General features: G+C 42.5%; 1 protein-coding gene across 3 annotated transcripts in view; it reads left to right on the top strand.

The window, feature by feature from the left end:
* LOC128701873 (glutamate receptor 1) overlaps nucleotides 1–20000 on the top strand; it is a 1634372-nt gene that overhangs the window by 947674 nt on the left and 666698 nt on the right. The gene's annotated exons all lie outside the window — the stretch shown is intronic.

Genomic DNA, 20000 nt, shown 5'->3' with positions numbered 1-20000 from the left:
ATATATATATATATAATATATATATATATATATATATATATATATATATATATATATATATATGAACTTATCGTTATAGGTACAAAAGTTTTCGAAATTGCACTTGAAACCTATAAATCTGCGTCATGCCCCTAAATACTCTTCGTAATCTAAATTCTGTATTCTTTGTTTTTGTTATTAATGTGGTAGCTGGAGGCTGTATATTAAAGGTTATTCAAGTGGTTTACTTACGTGCATATACACAGAGAGGTTTATATCTGTTTATATAGATAACGAGACTTTATTTGAATTCCTGTACAAGATATTTAAATCCTTTTGATGTTAGGATTCAGGTATATTGCAGTTTTAATGGCCCACGAGTGGCCAGTAGGTTTTAATACTTCATGTCCAGAGGTGTCTTGGACCCTAGAGAACTAACTATCCGCAGCAGTACAAGAAGCCGGACTGGCTGTCAGGGGTGCGTGGTTCAGAGTCCAATATTCTGATAGCTCGTATATCTTGGACTGGATTTGACGCAGGAAGAGGCGTCATCCATTGAATGTCCTGTGGATGGCACCTCCTGGGCCTGCTGCACCAGTAACTCTTAACTGGAACAGCTGTAGAATGCATCATTACAGAGCCAGAGTATCTATACTGTAAATGTCGTAAACGGAAGATAAAAAAAAAAAAAGATTACTGAAGAAGCAGAAGAAAAAGGAGAAGACGAAGTAGCAGGGAAAAGAAACAACAACAATGATGATATCTTCCAGGGAGGGTTATTAGTCTAAGTTAACACAAGAAAGCTAAATCGTGTATTTTATTTCCGTTGGGAGTTCTGCTGTCTTCCCAGGAGAGTCACAACGGCATGCTAACAAATTCACAGAAACAACAGTATGAGGAGACTTGCCGTTGCGTTTAAACCCTCACCCTAGGCTCAATCCTGGATCAAACTTGAGCACTGAAAACTACGTGACCCTAATCTGTTATAATCAACAGCTGTGTTATCATTACTCTGGTGGGTCACAGCAGATGGTGCTTTTAGAACCCACTATTACTCATTGATGATAATACCAGGAGCAACAACAAATTCTGGTGAACACCAAAGTGTAATGAGCACTTGTGAGTAATCAATAATAACCCATGTTTGTAGATGAATGGTTCAGAGAACCGACATGTTGATAAATTAGACACATGTGCAACTCTTGGGTATCTTTATTGAGGAAACGTTTCGCCACACAGTGGCTTCATCAGTCCATACAAAGGAGAATCTTGAAGAACAGGAGGAGAATGAGGTAATCAGTCCCTCAACCTTGAGTCGATGTGGTCAGTCCATCAATCTTGATTGATGGACAATTCAAGATTGATGGACTGACCACATCGACTCAAGGTTGAGGGACTGATTACCTCATTCTCCTCCTGTTCTTCAAGATTCTCCTTTGTATGGACTGATGAAGCCACTGTGTGGCGAAACGTTTCCTCAATAAAGATACCCAAGAGTTGCACATGTGTCTAATTTATCAATAATAACCCACATGAAGACAAACTCTGTAGATTAATTGATCTGTGTTTTTCGATCCCCTTCTGGGATTCTATTCAACAGATTACATGTTCGATAATCTGAATGTCTGTTTTCATAATCCTTCTAATATTCATATTTAATGCTGGCTATGCTTGCACCAAAATACAGTAAATAGGTGAGGAACCTTGTCTTGGATAATGGTCCTGGACCACTGTCAAGTAGCATCTGGATGTCAAGTGACAAAATGGACCATTGCTTCTTGACGGTGGTCCATTACGAGCCGGAACGTCGGCTTGAGGTTCTCCTAATTGCCAGATTTTGGCTGTTCCAGCCACGGTACCGTGAATGAACTTTTATCTTTGCATCAACTTCAGGTATAATGTATCTTAACGAAATACACCGCTTGCTAGTGACTTCTTCTATGCCTAGAAATATTTATTACATATATACTACAAGAAATAAATTATTTATGCTTTGGTTATGGCCGTAGTAGCAAGGGGTTCTACGCTCTGCAGCAGAGGTTCTGGTTCTTGCATTGGGGTTCTGATGGTGGTAGCGGGGGGAGGGGGGGTTCTGTTGATGGTAGTACCCCTTTAGTCTTATCAGGGTTCCCAGCACCAGCCTGCATCGGTAGATCTCCCAATTTCCCTCTCGTCTAAGTCTCAGCTTAACTTAGCTCTCTAAGTTTCTTCAATCCTTTCTCCAAACTTACTCTTTAAGTCTCTCCAGACCCCGCTCTCTCCCTCTCTGTTTCTTCTCCTTTCCTTCCACCTTTCTCTTCTCCCTGCTTGCCCTTCTCCATTATTCTCGTCCTCTTTCAAGCTATCTTTTCATCATTTCATTCATTTCTCTCTGTTCTTCCCTGTTTCCCCTCGTCGCTTCTTCCTCCTTGTTCTCTCTCCTATTGCCTCTCTTTTTCCCTCCTTTTCTTTCCTTTCCGTTTTTGACTTCTTTATTACCTCTCTCCTTCCTTTGTGTTCATCCTCCTCTCCTTCCTTCAATATTTTTCCATCGTTTATAATTTATTTACCATATTGTCCCTTCTACTTGTTTTCCTCCACTGTAATTCTCACCATCCTGCCCTGGGCCCCATGCTCTGGGCCCCATGCTCTTGGCCACATACCATGACCGCCCATGATCTGGACCACTTGCCATCGGAATCAATATTCTGGACCCTATGTCTTAGGTCCCATGCCCTGGGCTTTATGCCATGGGCCCCCATGTCCTGGGTTCCATGCCCTTGACCTCATGCCCTGGGCTCCATGAAGCCTGGGAGACAATTCTGGAATGCACAGAGTACAGGACGCTGTATGTCATGTATGCTCGTTACTGTCAAAAATGCCATTGAGGAAGGCTCTAATCCCTGTCTCTTTAATCCCTGTCCCTCTAACACATGTCCCTTTAATCTCTGTCCCTTTAATTCCTGTCCCTTTAATCCCTGTCCCTTTAATCCCTGTCCCTTTAATCCATGTCCCTTTAATGAGTTTAATCCATGTCCCTTTAATCCCTATTCCTCTAATCCCTGCCCCTCTAATCCTAATCCCTTTAATCACTGTCCTCTTAATCCCAGTCCCTTTAATCCCTGTCCATTTAATCCATTTTCTTTTAATCCGTCCGTCTAATCCCTGCCCCTTTAATCCCTGTACCTTTAATCCCTGTCCCTTTAATCCCTATCCCTTCAATCCCTGTCCCCTAATCCCGTCCTTCTAGTCCCTGTCCCTTTAATCCGTGTCCCTCTAATCCGTGTCCCTTTAATACCTGTCCCTTTAATTCCTATCCCTCTAATCCCTGTCCCTCCAATCCCTGTCCCTCTAATCTCTGTCCCTCTAATCCCTGTCCCTCTAATCGCTGCTTCTTTAATCTTTTATGTTTGCACTCCGTACAGATGACAGCCTTGTATGATCCTTGTGGGTTTAACGCTTAGTTATGATTATAATAACAACATTCAGTACGGAAGAAAATCCCGGTCTCAGCCAATCACCGTCCCCACTATCCCCGTCTCATCCAGTCACTGCTGAGCCAAGTCTCGTCCCCTGTTATCCTCGTCCCTCCAGTCCTCATCCCTCATTCCCCGAACCTTATATCCCTGTCACCCAATTACCATCTGTTCTATCTATTCTGCTTTTCTAATCCTCTATTTGGAATGAATATGCTGTTACCGGGGTGTGTATCCTCCCAACGGGTTGTATGTTCTCCCGACGGGTTGTATATCCTCCCAGCGGGTTATATATCCTCCCAACAGGTTATATCCTGCTAACGGGTTATATCCTCCCAAAGGGTTATATATCCTACCAACGAGTTGTATCCTCCCAACAGGTTGTTTATCCTCCCAACAGGTTGTTTATCCTCCCAACGGGTTGTATATCCAGTCTATAGAACTTTCACAAATAACCAGCACACAGAGAGAAGCTTACGACGACGTTTCGGTCCGACCTGGACCATTTACAAAGTCTCCTGTGTGCGGGTTTTTAGTGTATTGTTCCAGTCACGGTATTGTGCCTTTTGTTGTTTAATAGAGCTAATATCCTGCCGTTGGGCTGTCACTGCTTGGTCGCTAACGCAGTGGGTAACCTTTATGTTTGTCTCCGGTTCGAATCCTCTCATTTCTTGGTAGAAGCACAATAGTGAAACGACTTCAAGGAGAAATACCAATATTTATCGTTGAAACCTCTCGTATCTACTTCTCCAAGGATATTGTTCCCAACAGTTCCAGTACAACTTGGCCCATCTGCTGATTATATATATATATATATATATATATATATATATATATATATATATATATATATATATATATATATATATATATATATATAATATATATATGTCGTGCCGAATATGTAAAACTGGTGAATTAGCAAGAACTCATTTAAAATTAAGTCCTTTCTAAAATTTTCTCTTATACGTTTAAAGATATATTTTTTTCATTAATGTTGATGTAAAAATTTATAATTTTGCACCAAAAAGAACTTAGAAAACTTACCTAACCTTATTATAACAAGAACAATTTATTTTAGCCTAACCCAACTAAATACATTTTAGATTTGTTTACAATAATTTAATACTAAACAAACACAGTGAAATATATTTTTTTCGTTAGGTTCAGAATGATTTTGGCGAAATTATTGCATACACAAATTTTCACTTGTCCTATATGGCAAGATGAACGTTGCTATTTAAGCCAAGATCGCAAGTTCTGCCTATTCGGCACGACATATATATATATATATATATATATATATATATATATATATATATATATATACACAAAACAACCACCGTGAAAGAATAGTGAAATTCCAAGCACTTTCATGACTTCTCACACTATCAAGGAACTATCATAGTTCCTAGATAATGTGAGACGTCACGAATGCGCTTAGAATTTCACTATTCTTTCACAGTGGTTGTTTTGCATATTCTGAAATCAACTGTTTACTGTGATCTTATTGTATATATATATATATATATATATATATATATATATATATATATATATATATATATATATATATATATATATATATATATATATATATGTCGTGCCGAATAGGCAGAATTTGCGATCTTGGCTTAAATAGCAACGTTTATCTTGCCATATAGGACAAGCGAAAATTTGTGTATGCAATAATTTGGCCAAAATCATTCTGAACCTAACGAAAAAAATATATTTTACTGTGTTTGTTTAGTATTAAAATACTGTAAACAAATCTAAAATATATTTAGTTGGGTTAGGCTAAAATAAATTGTTCTTGTTATAATAAGGTTAGGTAAGTTTTCTAAGATTCTTTTGGTGCAAAATAAAATTTTTTTTACATTAACATTAATGAAAAAATATATCTTTAAACGTACAAGAGAAAATTTTAGAACTGACTTAATTTTAAATGAGTTCTTGCTAATTGACCAGTTTTACATTATATATATATGTATATATATATATATATATATATATATATATATATATATATATATATATATATATATATATATATATTATATATATTTTATATATATATATATATATATATATATATATATATATATATATATATATATATATATATATATATATTTTATTTATTTCATCCTGTTGCACAGTAGACAGAAAGGAGAGAAAATCTCTCTTGCAGTGATTTTATTTCTTGCCCTGAGACTTTACTACTACTACTACTACTACTACTACTCCATTGATCCTACTACTACCACAACTACTATTGCCTCGTTTCTCTCCCCTTCGTCTTTTGTGTTACTACCACTGCTTTCCCCTAATTAATACTTTCACCCTGTTGACATTATTATTATTGCTGTTGCTGTTAGTGTTGTTATGTTGTTATGAAGGTGGAGGTGTCCATGGAGGGTGTGAGAGTAATACACTGGTGTTTACACTAGCATGTACGAGCCAGTCTGCCAGCCACCTACAGCTGGATCCAGTGAGGAAATCCACGATATTTATAACCCTGTAACAGTTTCGGAATTCCTGCCTTCACTGCAACATTTCCAGGCTACCGCGTGACATTCCTACAATACTGGCACTGAATGTGATGAATGTATGTGGGGGGGGGGGTGTGAGGGTGTACATTCACCCATTTTTTATGGCAGGGGTCGAATCTCAGCTCCTGGCATTGTCTTTTAATTTGTCCCTTGTCGATCTTGCTCTTTTCTAGGCTATGGGGCCTTGTCGTATCTCTAATTAAAGATATGAAAAAGCCTGCCTCTGCTACTTCAACTACTACATCGATCAAGTTATTCCCGTTTTTGACCATCCTCAGGCCATAGAAATACTTCCTACCATCCCTGTGACTCATTCCTATTTAACAATTACCTGTGTACTCGTCCATCTGTTTCTAGCCTCTCGGACAATATTCCTTTCCATCCTGTCAAGTTCTTTTGGTATATTATATGTCGATATTATGGCTCCCCTAGTTTTTTCTCCCTCTAAAGTCGTCAGGTATAGTTTCTGTAGCTCATATTCCTTAGTTCTGTGGCCAGGCTGATTACATATCTCTGCACTTTCTATTGTTTATTAACATGCTTCATAGGGTGAGGGTTCCATGTTGGTGTTGCATACTCCAAGAAGGGCCTGACGTATGCCGTATATACAATAGAGCTACGAATGATCCGGCTGAAGTTCCTGAAGGCACCCCAGCACTTGGTGCAGAGGTTATTCGACTGATGTTAGCCTCTGGCAATGTTCATGACACTTTTTTTTACCACTGGGTCTTTTTTTCCTTGAATATTTGCAGCCTCTTACCCTCGAGTCAACACTCTCTCGTCGTTGTTTTTCATCTACTCCCCACTTTTAATAACCTTACGTGTGCTGGGGTTGAATTTCAGTAGCCATAGCAGCCTAGGCAGACATTACGATATTACGGGGTAGGTAATGAGAGGTGTGGGTCGTCAGGTTAGGTTAGGTAAGGTTTGTCAGGAAACAGGACAAGTGTTACCTAACGCAGATTCAGCTGATTACCCGCCTTTGGAGGTTTTGGTCATTTGAACGAGGCCTTCAGCTGGCTTACCGGATCACCCCTTAAAAAAAATGGTCATAGTTAATAAATTCAATCTCTTCGTCCATCTTTATAAGTTCTACTGTGTTGTAGGAGCATGCAAAGAAACAGTTGTTTTCTCCCCGCCTCAGTGTTGTAGGAGCATGCAAAGAAACAATTGTTTTCTCCCCGCCTCAGTGTTGTAGGAGCATGCAAAGAAACAATTGTTTTCTCCCCGCCTCAGTGTTGTAGGAGCATGCAAAGAAACAATTGTTTTCTCCCCGCCTCAGTGTTGTAGGAGCATGCAAAGAAACAATTGTTTTCTCCCCGCCTCAGTGTTGTAGGAGCATGCAAAGAAACAATTGTTTTCTCCCCGCCTCAGTGTTGTAGGAGCATGCAAAGAAACAATTGTTTTCTCCCCGCCTCAGTGTTGTAGGAGCATGCAAAGAAACAATTGTTTTCTCCCCGCCTCAGTGTTGTAGGAGCATGCAAAGAAACAATTGTTTTCTCCCCGCCTCAGTGTTGAAGGAGCATGTAAAAAAAAAAAATTCCCTAGCCTCAGGATTTTGCCTCTTAAAAATTCGAAAGAAGATTAATTTCACCAACCTGAGAACATGTTCTGAATACCTCCCAATGATTTGGGCTTTTCATGAAGTCAGCTTCTTTTGGGATCTTCATTTGGCTTAACATTTTGCATGAGGGAATGAAAGCCCTCGTATTTTCATTCAAATTCTTATTAGAGTCGTTTGCAAATGTTAAGCCCGTGGGTTTGATGCAGTGTCTGGCGAACAGGAGGTAATTCTTCAAATTACAGACCGGGTGGGGTTCGTGTAATTACGATTACACGAGTCAGAATGTAATTATGTTTGATACGCCAAAGAGGAGTGTAGCTCTCATTCCAGGATCAAGATCCTTTCACCGGCATGAAGGCACCCTTACGTGAGGGGTATCTATTATTCCAAATAACAGAGGTTTCTGTGCAGGTTAATAATCAATTATCTCGTATTGATTTTATTGTGGTGATTTATATTATACTTTAACACAGAAGCCGAGAATAGGTCTTTGGATGTCTTTTCTGAGGTCCGCTGAGCACCTTCTCTGTGCTTTATCTTCACTCTTGTCTTATGTCTTCGTTTCTCCGATTCCTCTGGATTTCTTGTTACTGTGTGTACTCACCTAGTTGTGGTTGCAAGGGTCGAATCATAGCTCCTGGCTCCGCCTCTTCACTGGCCGGTACTGGGTCACTCTCCCTGCACCATGAGCTTTATCATACCTCTACTTTAAGCTATGAATAGATCCTGCCTCCACTACATCGCTCCCCAAACTATTCCACTTCTTGACTACTCTGTGACTGAAGAAATACTTCCTGACATCCCTGTGATTCATCCGAGTCTTCAACTTCCAACTGTGTCCCCTTGTTGCTGTGTCCCATCTCTTGAGCATTCTGTCTCTGTCCACCTTGTCAATTCCTCTCAGTATTTTGTGTATGTGTGTATACGAAAGTACATACATGTGCGTACTCCTATTTAGCATATTCTCTCGGTAGATAAGACACATAGGCAACATTTAGGCAACTTTATTCCGAAACGTTTCGCCTACACAGTAGGCTTCTTCAGTCGAGTACAGAAAGTTGGCGGGAGCAGTAGAGATGTGAAGACGATGTAATCAGTCCAGCACCCGTGAAGCAGTAGATTTGAGGTTGTCAGTCCCTCAGCCTGGAGAAGTTCTGTTCCAAAGTCTGGAACTAACTGAAGATCAAGTGACAGTGTTGAGACTTAAATACTGTCGGAAGGAGAGGTGCAGAGTAGTAGTAGTGAGAATGTAGCCATTAAGAGGTACCTGTCGGTATTGTATACCATTTGATAATCACTCAGCATATTCTCTCTCTCTCCCGTCTCTCTTCCGTCTCTCTCCCGTCTCTCTCCCGTCTCTCGTCTCTCTCCCGTCTCTCTCCCGTCTCTCTCCCGTCTCTCGTCTCTCGTCTCTCTCTCGTCTCTCTCCCGTCTCTCTCCCGTGTCTCTCCCGTCTCTCTCCCGTCTCTCTCCCGTCTCTCTCCCGTCTTTCTCCCGTTTCTCTCTCCCGTCTCTCTCTCCCGTCTCGCTCTCCTCCCACACACTTTCCCCATATCCTAGGTCACATCCACTTGGTTGAGGTGTATATGCGGCTTTGATTAAGACCAAGCAACCATCTACCTCCATTTTTACGACCTAAGTAGCGGAGAAATTTCCCCTTTCTTCAAGATTACCTCTGGTTTATAGCATCTGACTTAGAACGGATTATGGAAAGGCTCTGGACCACAGTTAATGACCTGATGCAGCTACTGCTGGTACCTACATGGTGTGCAGCTTCTGACTTGCAATATAATATATATCTCTTTGGGTATAACCCGGACAACGGGAAGGCAAAGGAGACTCAACTTTGTGTCCACCATCAGGCATGTTTTTTCACCTCTCTTCTGTAGTACATGGACCACTGATGTCTCTTGTCGTTCGTGAATTTGACGCTACTGTCATTGTAGCTCACAGGCTTCCCTCTCTATCAGCCGCTGCCTTTACTGATGCCGTTGTTAATGGTGATCATAAAGAACAAAAAGGCACAATACCGTGACTAGAACAATGGACTTGTGATGTTTCGGTTAGACTTGGACGATTGTCTCGTCACACTGTGAAAGTCAGTGGTCCAAATCGGATCGAAATGTTGTCATAAGTTTTTTTATCCTATGTGCGAGTTATTTGTGTAAAGTTGATCATATCTCTGGTAGTGATACATCCGGTACTGATGCCTCTGGTGATGATGCCTCCGGTACAGATGCCTCTAGTACTGATGCCTCTGGTACTGAGACCTCCGGTACTGATGCCTCTGGTACTGAGACCTCCGGTACTGATGCCTCTGGTACTGAGACCTCCGGTACTGATGCCTCTGGTACTGAGACCTCCGGTACTGATGCCTCCGGTATTGATGTCTGGTACTGATGCTTCCGGTACTGATGCCTCTGGTACTGATGCCTCTGGTACTGATGCCTCTGGTACTGATGCCTCCGATATTGATACCTCCGGTACTGATGTCTCTGGTTCTGATACCTCCGGTACTGATGCCTCCGGTACTGATGTCTCTGGTTCTGATACCTCCGGTACTGATGCCTCTGGTACTGATGCCTTCATGCTGATGCCTCTGGTACTGATACCTCTGGTACTGATGCCTCCGGTACTGATGTCTCTGGTTCTGATACCTCCGGTACTGATGCCTCTGGTACTGATGCCTTCATGCTGATGCCTCCGGTACTGATGCCTCAAGTACTGATGCCTCTGGTACTGATGCCTCCGGTACTGATGCCTCCGGTACTGATGCCTCCGGTACTGATACCTCCGGTACTGATACCTCCGGTACTGATACCTCCGGTACTGATGCCTCCGGTACTGATGTCTCCGGTACTGATGCCTCTGGTACTGATACCTCCGGTATTGATGTCTCCGGTACTGATGCCTCCGGTACTGATGCGTCCGGTACTGATGCCTCCGGTACTGATGCCTCTGGTACTGATGCCTCCGGTACTGATACCTCCGGTTCTGATGCCTTTGGTACTGATGCCTCCGGTACTGATGCCTCTAGTACTCATACCTCCGGTATGATACCTCCGGTTCTGATACCTCTGGAACTGATGCCTCCGGTACTGATGCCTCCGGTACTGATGCCTCCGGTACTGATACCTCCGGTACTGATACCTCCGGTACTGATGCCTCCGGTACTGATGCCTCTGGTACTGATACCTCCGGTATTGATGTCTCCGGTACTGATGCCTCCGGTACTGATGCCTCCGGTACTGATGCCTCCGGTACTGATGCCTCCGGTACTGATACCTCCGGTACTGATACCTCTGGTACTGATGCCTCCGGTACTGATGCCTCTGGTACTGATACCTCCGGTATTGATGTCTCCGGTACTGATGCCTCCGGTACTGATGCCTCCGGTACTGATGCCTCCGGTACTGATGCCTCCGGTACTGATGCCTCTGGTACTGATGCCTCCGGTACTGATACCTCCGGTTCTGATGCCTTTGGTACTGATGCCTCCGGTACTGATGCCTCTAGTACTCATACCTCCGGTATGATGCCTCCGGTTCTGATACCTCTGGAACTGATGCCTCCGGTACTGATGCCTCCGGTACTGATGCCTCCGGTTCTGATGCCTCCGGTACTGATTCCTCCGGTACTGATGCCTCCGGTACTGATGCCTCCGGTACTGATGCCTCTGGTACTGATACCTCCGGTATTGATGCCTCCGGTACTGATGCCTCCGATACTGATGCCTCCAGTACTGATGCCTTCGGTACTGATGCCTCCGGTACTGATGCCTCCGGTACTGATGCCTCTGGTACTGATGACTCCGGTACTGATGCGTCCGGTACTGATGCCTCCGGTACTGATGCCTCCGGTTCTGATACCTTTGGTACTGATGCCTCCGGTACTGATGCCTCTAGTACTGATACCTCCGGTACTGATGCCTCCGGTACTGATGCCTCCGGTTCTGATGCCTCCGGTACTGATCCTCCGGTACTGATGCCTCCGGTACTGGTGCCTCCGGTACTGATGCCTCCGATACTGATGCCTCCGATACCGATGCCTCCGGTACTGATACCTCCGGTACTGATGCCTCCGGTACTGATGCCTCCGGTACTGATGCCTCCGGTACTGATGCCTCCGGTACTGATGCCTCCGGTACTGATGCCTCCGGTACTGATGCCTCCGATACTGATGCCTCCGGTACTGATGCCTCCGGTACTGATGCCTCCGGTACTGATGCCTCCGGTACTGATGCCTCCGGTACTGATGCCTCCGGTACTGATGCCTCCGGTACTGATGCCTCCGGTACTGATGCCTCCGGTACTGATGCCTCCGATACTGATGCCTCCGGTACTGATGCCTCCGGTACTGATGCCTCCGGTACTGATGCCTCCGGTACTGATGCCTCCGGTACTGATGCCTCCGGTACTGATGCCTCCGGTACTGATGCCTCCGGTACTGATGCCTCCGGTACTGGTGCCTCCGGTACTGGTGCCTCCGGTACTGGTGCCTCCGGTACTGATGCCTCCGATACTGATGCCTCCGGTACTGATGCCTCCGGTACTGATGCCTCCGGTACTGATGCCTCCGGTACTGATGCCTCCGGTACTGATGCCTCCGGTACTGATGCCTCCGGTACTGATGCCTCCGGTACTGATGCCTCCGGTACTGATGCCTCCGGTACTGATGCCTCCGGTACTGATGCCTCCGGTACTGATACCTCCGGTACTGATGCCTCCGGTACTGATGCCTCCGGTACTGATGCCTCCGGTACTGATACCTCCGGTACTGATGCCTCCGGTACTGATGCCTCCGGTACTGATGCCTCCGGTACTGATGCCTCCGGTACTGATGCCTCCGGTACTGATGCCTCCGGTACTGATGCCTCCGGTACTGATACCTCTTAACCAAGTTGTAGATAAAGTTCAGACAGTGATTGTTTTCTGTTCACATTTTCCTGTATTTTGGTTGTGTTCTGTGTAATGTTTTGGACCGTCATTGTTCTCTGTAATGTTTTGGACCATCATTGTTCTCTGTAATGTTTTGGACCATCATTGTTCTCTGTAATGTTTTGGACCATCATTGTTCTCTGTAATGTTTTGGACCATCATTGTTCTCTGTAATGTTTTGGACCATCATTGTTCTCTGTAATGTTTTTGACCATCATTGTTCTCTGTAATGTTTTTGACCATCATTGTTCTCTGTAATGTTTTGGACCATCATTGTTCTCTGTAATGTTTTGGACCATCATTGTTCTCTGTAATGTTTTGGACCATCATTGTTCTCTGTAATGTTTTGGACCATCATTGTTCTCTGTAATGTTTTGGACCATCATTGTTCTCTGTAATGTTTTGGACCATCATTGTTCTCTGTAATGTTTTGGACCATCATTGTTCTCTGTAATGTTTTGGACCATCATTGTTCTCTGTAATGTTTTTGACCATCATTGTTCTCTGTAATGTTTTGGACCATCATTGTTCTCTGTAATGTTTTGGACCATCATTGTTCTCTGTAATGTTTTGGACCATCATTGTTCTCTGTAATGTTTTGGACCATCATTGTTCTCTGTAATGTTTTGGACCATCATTGTTCTCTGTAATGTTTTGGACCATCATTGTTCTCTGTAATGTTTTGGACCATCATTGTTCTCTGTAATGTTTTTGACCATCATTGTTCTCTGTAATGTTTTGGACCATCATTGTTCTCTGTAATGTTTTTGACCATCATTGTTCTCTGTAATGTTTTGGACCATCATTGTTCTCTGTAATGTTTTGGACCATCATTGTTCTCTGTAATGTTTTGGACCATCATTGTTCTCTGTAATGTTTTGGACCATCATTGTTCTCTGTAATGTTTTGGACCATCATTGTTCTCTGTAATGTTTTTGACCATCATTGTTCTCTGTAATGTTTTGGACCATCATTGTTCTCTGTAATGTTTTGGACCATCATTGTTCTCTGTAATGTTTTTGACCATCATTGTTCTCTGTAATGTTTTGGACCATCATTGTTCTCTGTAATGTTTTGGACCATCATTCTTGCTGCAGTTGGTGAAAATAGTAAATTTTGCTGGTGATAGTAATTTTATTCTTGTTACATAGTCAAACAAGATTTGTTGAGCAAGTAGTTTAATTCACTTAATAATGCTGGGGATGAGTTTTAAGAAGATACGTATAGTATTACGAAGCTATGAAGAGAGAGAAAGAGAGAGGGGAGGGGTTGGAAAGAAAGTGTATAGAGATGAAATTAAAAGTGAGATAGGGAAATTTTGGTAAACATGTTTTAAGAGTAGACAGTCAAAGCTAAAATAAATAAATATTCATCTACGAAATAATTATAAAATATAGAAACACGATAGAAACGCAAACACGATTAAATATAAATTCATGCAAGAGATGTTTCCGTCAGCATAAACAAGACGAAGTAACTTGTTGTTGCTATGCCGATGTCTGGAAGGTTAGACAGGAAACAGACAGGTACCTGCCGCCTCCAAAACCAACTTGTGCCTTTCACTTTCTCTCTGTCAGACCAACACCTGTTGTTATCTACACTCCAGGAAGACTAGCTGACGCTGACGCTGACGCTGACGCTGACGCTGACGCCGGAGGTGAAGCCAGCTAGTGTTGGCACACTAGGGAAATCAACTGTTGTTTACGCGTGAACGAAAATATGCTATTTTTTTTTTTTTTTTTTTTTTTTTTAGAAAGTGAGAAAGGACCAGCTTTTACTGACGCCAAAGAGATGACCAGCTGTTATTTACTGACGCCAAAGAGATGACCAGCTGTTGTTTACTGACGCCAAAGAGATGACCAGCTGTTGTTTACTGACGCCAAAGAGATGACCAGCTGTTGTTTACTGACGCCAAAGAGATGACCAGCTGTTGTTTACTGACGCCAAAGAGATGACCAGCTGTTGTTTACTGACGCCAAAGAGATGACCACCTGTCGGTTACACACGGTGGAAGATGACCTGCTTTAAAAACGTGAGAAAGGACCAGCTTTTATTGACGCCTGAGAGATGACCAGCTGTTGTTTACATATGTAGGAAGATCAGCTGATTTTTAAAACGCGGGGGAGAACCATGTTTTATTGACATAATTAGTAAGATTTAAAGAAGGAAAAGAAAAAAACGGGTGCTTTTTGACACCCTATGACGGACCAGTTTCTGTTAACAGATATGGAAACCCAATAGCTGTTTATAACAGCTAGGAGAACATCAGCTGTTATTGACAGCCGAGGGAAGATCATCTGTTTATGAAAGCTGTGGTAACATCAGTCGTTTACATAAGTGAGAACATCAACTTTAGACGCGTCTAACAGTGACAAGCAGTAATCGGAATTTTTAGATTTTGTTTACATCTAGAAATGTAATTCTTTTTATTAATTTCTCTGTGACAAGCTTTAAACATCCATTATCTCTATTCCCCTCGCCTATATATAATGGCTTCCTTTATTTGTAAATGTTTCAAGTTGCACCGGAACGTCGTCGTATGTGCGGGTTATTTATGATAAGATAAGATTTCGTTCGGATTTTTAACCCCGGAGGGTTAGCCACCCAGGATAACCCAAGAAAGTCAGTGCGTCATCGAGGACTGTCTAACTTATTTCCATTGGGGTCCTTAATCTTGTCCCCCAGGATGCGACCCACACCAGTCGACTAACACCCAGGTACCTATTTGCTGCTAGGTGAACAGGACAACAGGTGTAAGGAAACGTGTCGAAATGTTTCCACCCGCCGGGAATCGAACCCAGGCCCTCCGTGTGTGAAGCGGGAGCTTTAGCCACCAGGCCACCGGGTCATTGTTCCAGTCAAGGTATTGTGCATTTTTGTTCGTTATCTATATTATCTAGCAATTTTAATATTCATAAAGGCATGAGAAAGTAAAGAAATATTAAAATATATTATGAAAATACTCTTTAATTGTTGCGCGTTTGTTGTAAATAAATTGAAGGAGATTTCGAGCCTGTCAATGCTTGCTGAACTTAAGGAGCAATACATGGTGCTTTACTGAGCCGTTTGGTTTAAGATACTGGTGCTTGAGGAAGCACTGGGCTTCAACCAATTGTCGAGAAGGCATAACCAGAATGGTCATAATACGCATGAGTGTACAGTAGGTAAAACAGTAATGCTGGGTGCTTGCCGATACGCGCTTTCTCTTGTTCGCTTTCTCTCTCTCCCTCTCTTTCTCTTTTTTTTTTTTTTTACACAGGGTTTGACAAGGTTAAGGATCCCTAGCTTTATTGACAAACTATTTACAGGTTAAGGATTCCTTACTTTATTGGCAAGCTAAGAGCTGTTACTTACATCAGCTCTCTCTCTGCTTCTTCCTCTTCTTCGTCTTTCTTACCCTCCTCCATCCTGTCTTCCTCCATTTCCTCTTCCTCCTCCATCCCGTCTTCCTCCATTTCCTCTTCCTCCTCCATCCCGTCTTCCTCCATTTCCTCTTCCTCCTCCATCCCGTCTTCCTCCATTTCCTCTTCCTCTTCCATCTCCTCCCTCAGAAGACCTCTTCTCATAGCTGGCCAGTAATCCCTTCTCAGACATCCCAAGTCTGTTCTCGGAGGGAGCCCCTGGCATCGCCTACCCGCTCACTAATTAAGCTTATATGAGCTTCGTTCGCCCTTTCGCTATGGAGGGGTGAATAGCCTTTTAATTTGAAGCAGTCTTGTGCCTCCTCCACCAATATTGCGCACGGCGCCACCGACTAAGTTGATTTTGCAATCAAATTTGGTTTTCTGTGCCTTAGAGCGGGGAGTTAGGAGGCATGCAAGGGTGTGTTAGGAGTGCTGGGCTTTAACTTCGGGTGTAGTGGCAGTGTGTAGTTTGTGTAGCAATTAAGAAGCGAGGGTTTGGCCTGTGAGAGTCCGTCTTGCCTCTGGGGTAAGATGCGCTAGGAGATGGAAGCGTGTGTGTGTGTGCGTGTTTGTATGTGTGTGTGTGTGTGTGTGTGTGTGTGTGTGTGTGTGCGTGCGTGCACGCGTGCGTGTCTCGGTGAAGTAGCCATGATACCTTGCTTATACATATGCAAAATATTCATTGAATCCACAGTTTTACTCAGACGATTTTTCCCAAACTACAGTAAATCTATTTATGCTACCATCATGCTGCTGCAGTCTCGTATAAACAATGAATATTGCCATGCAAAAGTGTAAACAAAAAAATATTATCATGCAAAAGTGTAAACAAAAAAATATTATCATGCAAAAGTGTAAACAAAAAAATATTATAATGCAAAAGTGTAAACAAAAAAATATTATCATGCAAAAGTGTAAACAAAAAAATATTATCATGCAAAAGTGTAAACAAAAAAATATCATGCAAAAGTGTAAACAAAAAAATATCATGCAAAAGTGTAAACAAAAAAATATTATCATGCAAAAGTGTAAACAAAAAAATATTATCATGCAAAAGTGTAAACAAAAAAATATTATCATGCAAAAGTGTAAACAAAAAAATATTATCATGCAAAAGTGTAAACAAAGAATATTGCCATACAAAAGTGTGAAAAAGATTATTGCCACGCAAACTTGGAAAAATTATCACCTTTAGCTTTGGAATTCATTTGGCTTATATATTTATCGCATCAAAATATATCGCATAAATATACCCGTATCTCAACCAGGATAATTAAGCCGGAAAACTGGATTGCAATATATACCCAGAATAATGCTAAAAATTCACCTCTGTTATTTCCCCGTCCTGGACGATGGAATAAACGGACGGAAATGCACTATAATGCGATAATTTGTGACGTTTCGCTTACATAACGGGGTTCTTGAAGACACTACATAGATGTATATTAATGCTATTATATATTAACAAGTATGCTAATAGGAAATATTCAGTTCATGGCATTTTATTGAGAAGTTTCGTCTGATGTTTCGCGCACACAATGGGGGAAATGTAGCCAGAAAGGATAGCATAATATTGCATTTGTGTGATTTTCCGTGTCTGTATTTTCTATAATTTCTCTCCAGTTTTGGAAGACCTGACTATGGTGAGAGAACAAACAGGAAAAACAGTAAATGTTAACTCCTTTAACGGACGCTGTTGAAGGGCTTTTGATTTGGTGAATTAGAGTTACCATTACCTTCCAAAACCCTGTATAAACTAATATGAATGTAATATGAATGTAAAAAAAATCTTGAAAAGAAGCATGGTAATAATCTTAGATTATTCCATTTGTCTTTTTTTTCATCCATTACGTTTTCCAGCCAAGAAAAGTGAGTAAGGCTCGATCCTCCGTCCAAGAATGTGTCTGTAGCCGCTTCTGGTCTGCTTGCCGCCTTCTACCCAACTATTTCACTGTTCGCCCCAGCAAGTAAAAACTGGGGGATTGCAACTGGCTGTTTGGTCCGCCATGTGTAAGCGAGGGACACCAGACCTTAAGGAAATGGAAATGTATTAGACGTTTATTGGTGACCCGGCCACTGCCTTCATCCTGAGGAGGAGGGAAGCAGTGTAAACAGGGTGAGGGGGAAGAGAATGAAGGAAGGAAAGAATGAGGAAGGAAGGTAGGACGGAAAGAAGTAAGAGTTAATGTGGGTGAATACCAAGGCTAGAGGACTTGCTAAATGAGATGGGAAGTATACAAAAAATGTTTTTTTCTCTCCTAGACCAAAAAAAGGGAGAAAAAGGGAAGAGGGAGGGAGGGAGGTAAGTACGTAGGTAGGCAAGTATGTTGGTAGGTAGGTAGGGTGAATGGTTGGTTGGTCGAATACGGGAGGAATGAGTGAAGTGTGAGCCAGTATAGGCTCACATTCACACACACAAAATTTGACATGATGTCTCAGTAATGGAAAGGAAGTAGGCAAGTCAGCGAGGACACACGGCTTAAGGAAAAGGTTGTAAGAATAATGAAAGTGAATAGAGGTCAAGGTGGTAGAGAAAGAGAGGTGGAAACAGAGGTTACCTGGAGGCTACCTGGAGGGCATTCCGGGGATCAACGCCCCCGCGGCCCGGTCCACGACCAGGCCTCCCGGTGGATCAGGGCCTGATCAACAAGGCTGTTACTGCTGGCCTCACGCAATCCAACGTACGAACCACAGCCCGGCTGATCCGGCACCGTCTTTAGGTATCTGTCCAGCTCCCTCTTGAAGACAACCAGGGATCTTCGCGTAATGTCCCTTATTGCTGGTGGGAGGCTGTTGAACAGTCTTGGGTCCCGGACACTTGTTGCATTTTCTTAGTGTACCAGTGACGCCCCTACTTTTCACTGGGGTTATGTTGCATCGCCTGCCAAGTCTTATGCTTTCGTATGGAGTGATTGCTGTGTGCATATTAGGTACCAGTCACTCCAGAATCTTCCAGGTGTAGATTATATCTCTCTCTCGCCTGCTCTCTACTGAGTACAAGTCAAGTGCTTCCAGGCGCTCCCAGTAGGTAAGGTGTTTGATGTAACTTACACGTGCAGTAAAGGTTCTCTGTACATTCTCTAGTTCTGCAATTTCACCTGCCTTGAATGGGGATGTTAATGTACAGCAGTATTCCATCATAGAGAGAATAAGTAATTTAAAAAGGATCATCATTGGCTTAGCATCTCTTGTCTTGAATGTTCTCAGTATCCATATTACTAGTTTCCTAGCAGATGTGACAGTGGCATTGTTGTGGTCCTTGAAGGTGAGGTTGAGATGTAGATAAGAAGAGAGCAGTGCTTTTGGTAACTGAGGTGGTAAAAAGCCACCAATCAAGTATAAATATGCGTAATGCTGAAAAAAAGGGGGTTTTAAACATCCTTTAGCTTAGGAATGAGCTTTTTATCGTCTAAAATTAATACTTGTTTCACATTACCTGTCTTCGTACCAGGAAGTTGTTAGGCGTCATACTTCATTATCTTGTCGTGTGTCTGGCACACGTGTGTTTGATTAGCTAAATCACGATATGGCGGAGGTAAAAAAAATGATACTCTAAAAAAACAAGCTTCTGGGAAGAGGCCGCGCACTGATTAAATTCAGACTCGTGTGCAACAGGTAGGTATCTTTATTGGTGAAACGTTTCGCCTACACGGTAGGCTTCTTCAGTAAAATACAAAGGCAGCATCAACCTTGGAGAAATAATATTTGAGGTTGTCAGTCCCTCAGCCTGGAGAAGAGTCCAGCTTCATGGTCTGGAACCATGAGAATAGAGTCTTAAATGCTGTCGAAGGTGAGATGGAATATCTCGAAGATAATTGTAGAGGACGGGATTCACTAGTAGAAACCAGAAGGATTCTACTAGTAGAAACCAGAAGGACTCTACTAGTAGAAACCAGAAGGACTCTACTAGTAGAAACCAGAAGGACTCTACTAGTAGAAACCAGAAGGACTCTACTAGTAGAAACCAGAAGGACTCTACTAGTAGAAACCAGAAGGACTCTACTAGTAGAAACCAGAAGGACTCTACTAGTAGAAACCAGAAGGACTCTACTAGTAGATACCAGTACATACGCGATGAAATGTGGGAGATGTTCTTTGTACCAAGATAC

This window comes from Cherax quadricarinatus, chromosome 69 (genome assembly GCF_038502225.1).
Source record: "Cherax quadricarinatus isolate ZL_2023a chromosome 69, ASM3850222v1, whole genome shotgun sequence".
In the NCBI taxonomy this organism is placed as follows: Eukaryota; Metazoa; Arthropoda; class Malacostraca; order Decapoda; family Parastacidae; genus Cherax; species Cherax quadricarinatus.
The sequence above is the reverse complement of the archived record's forward strand: the minus strand, read 5'-3'. Positions and strand labels throughout refer to the sequence as shown.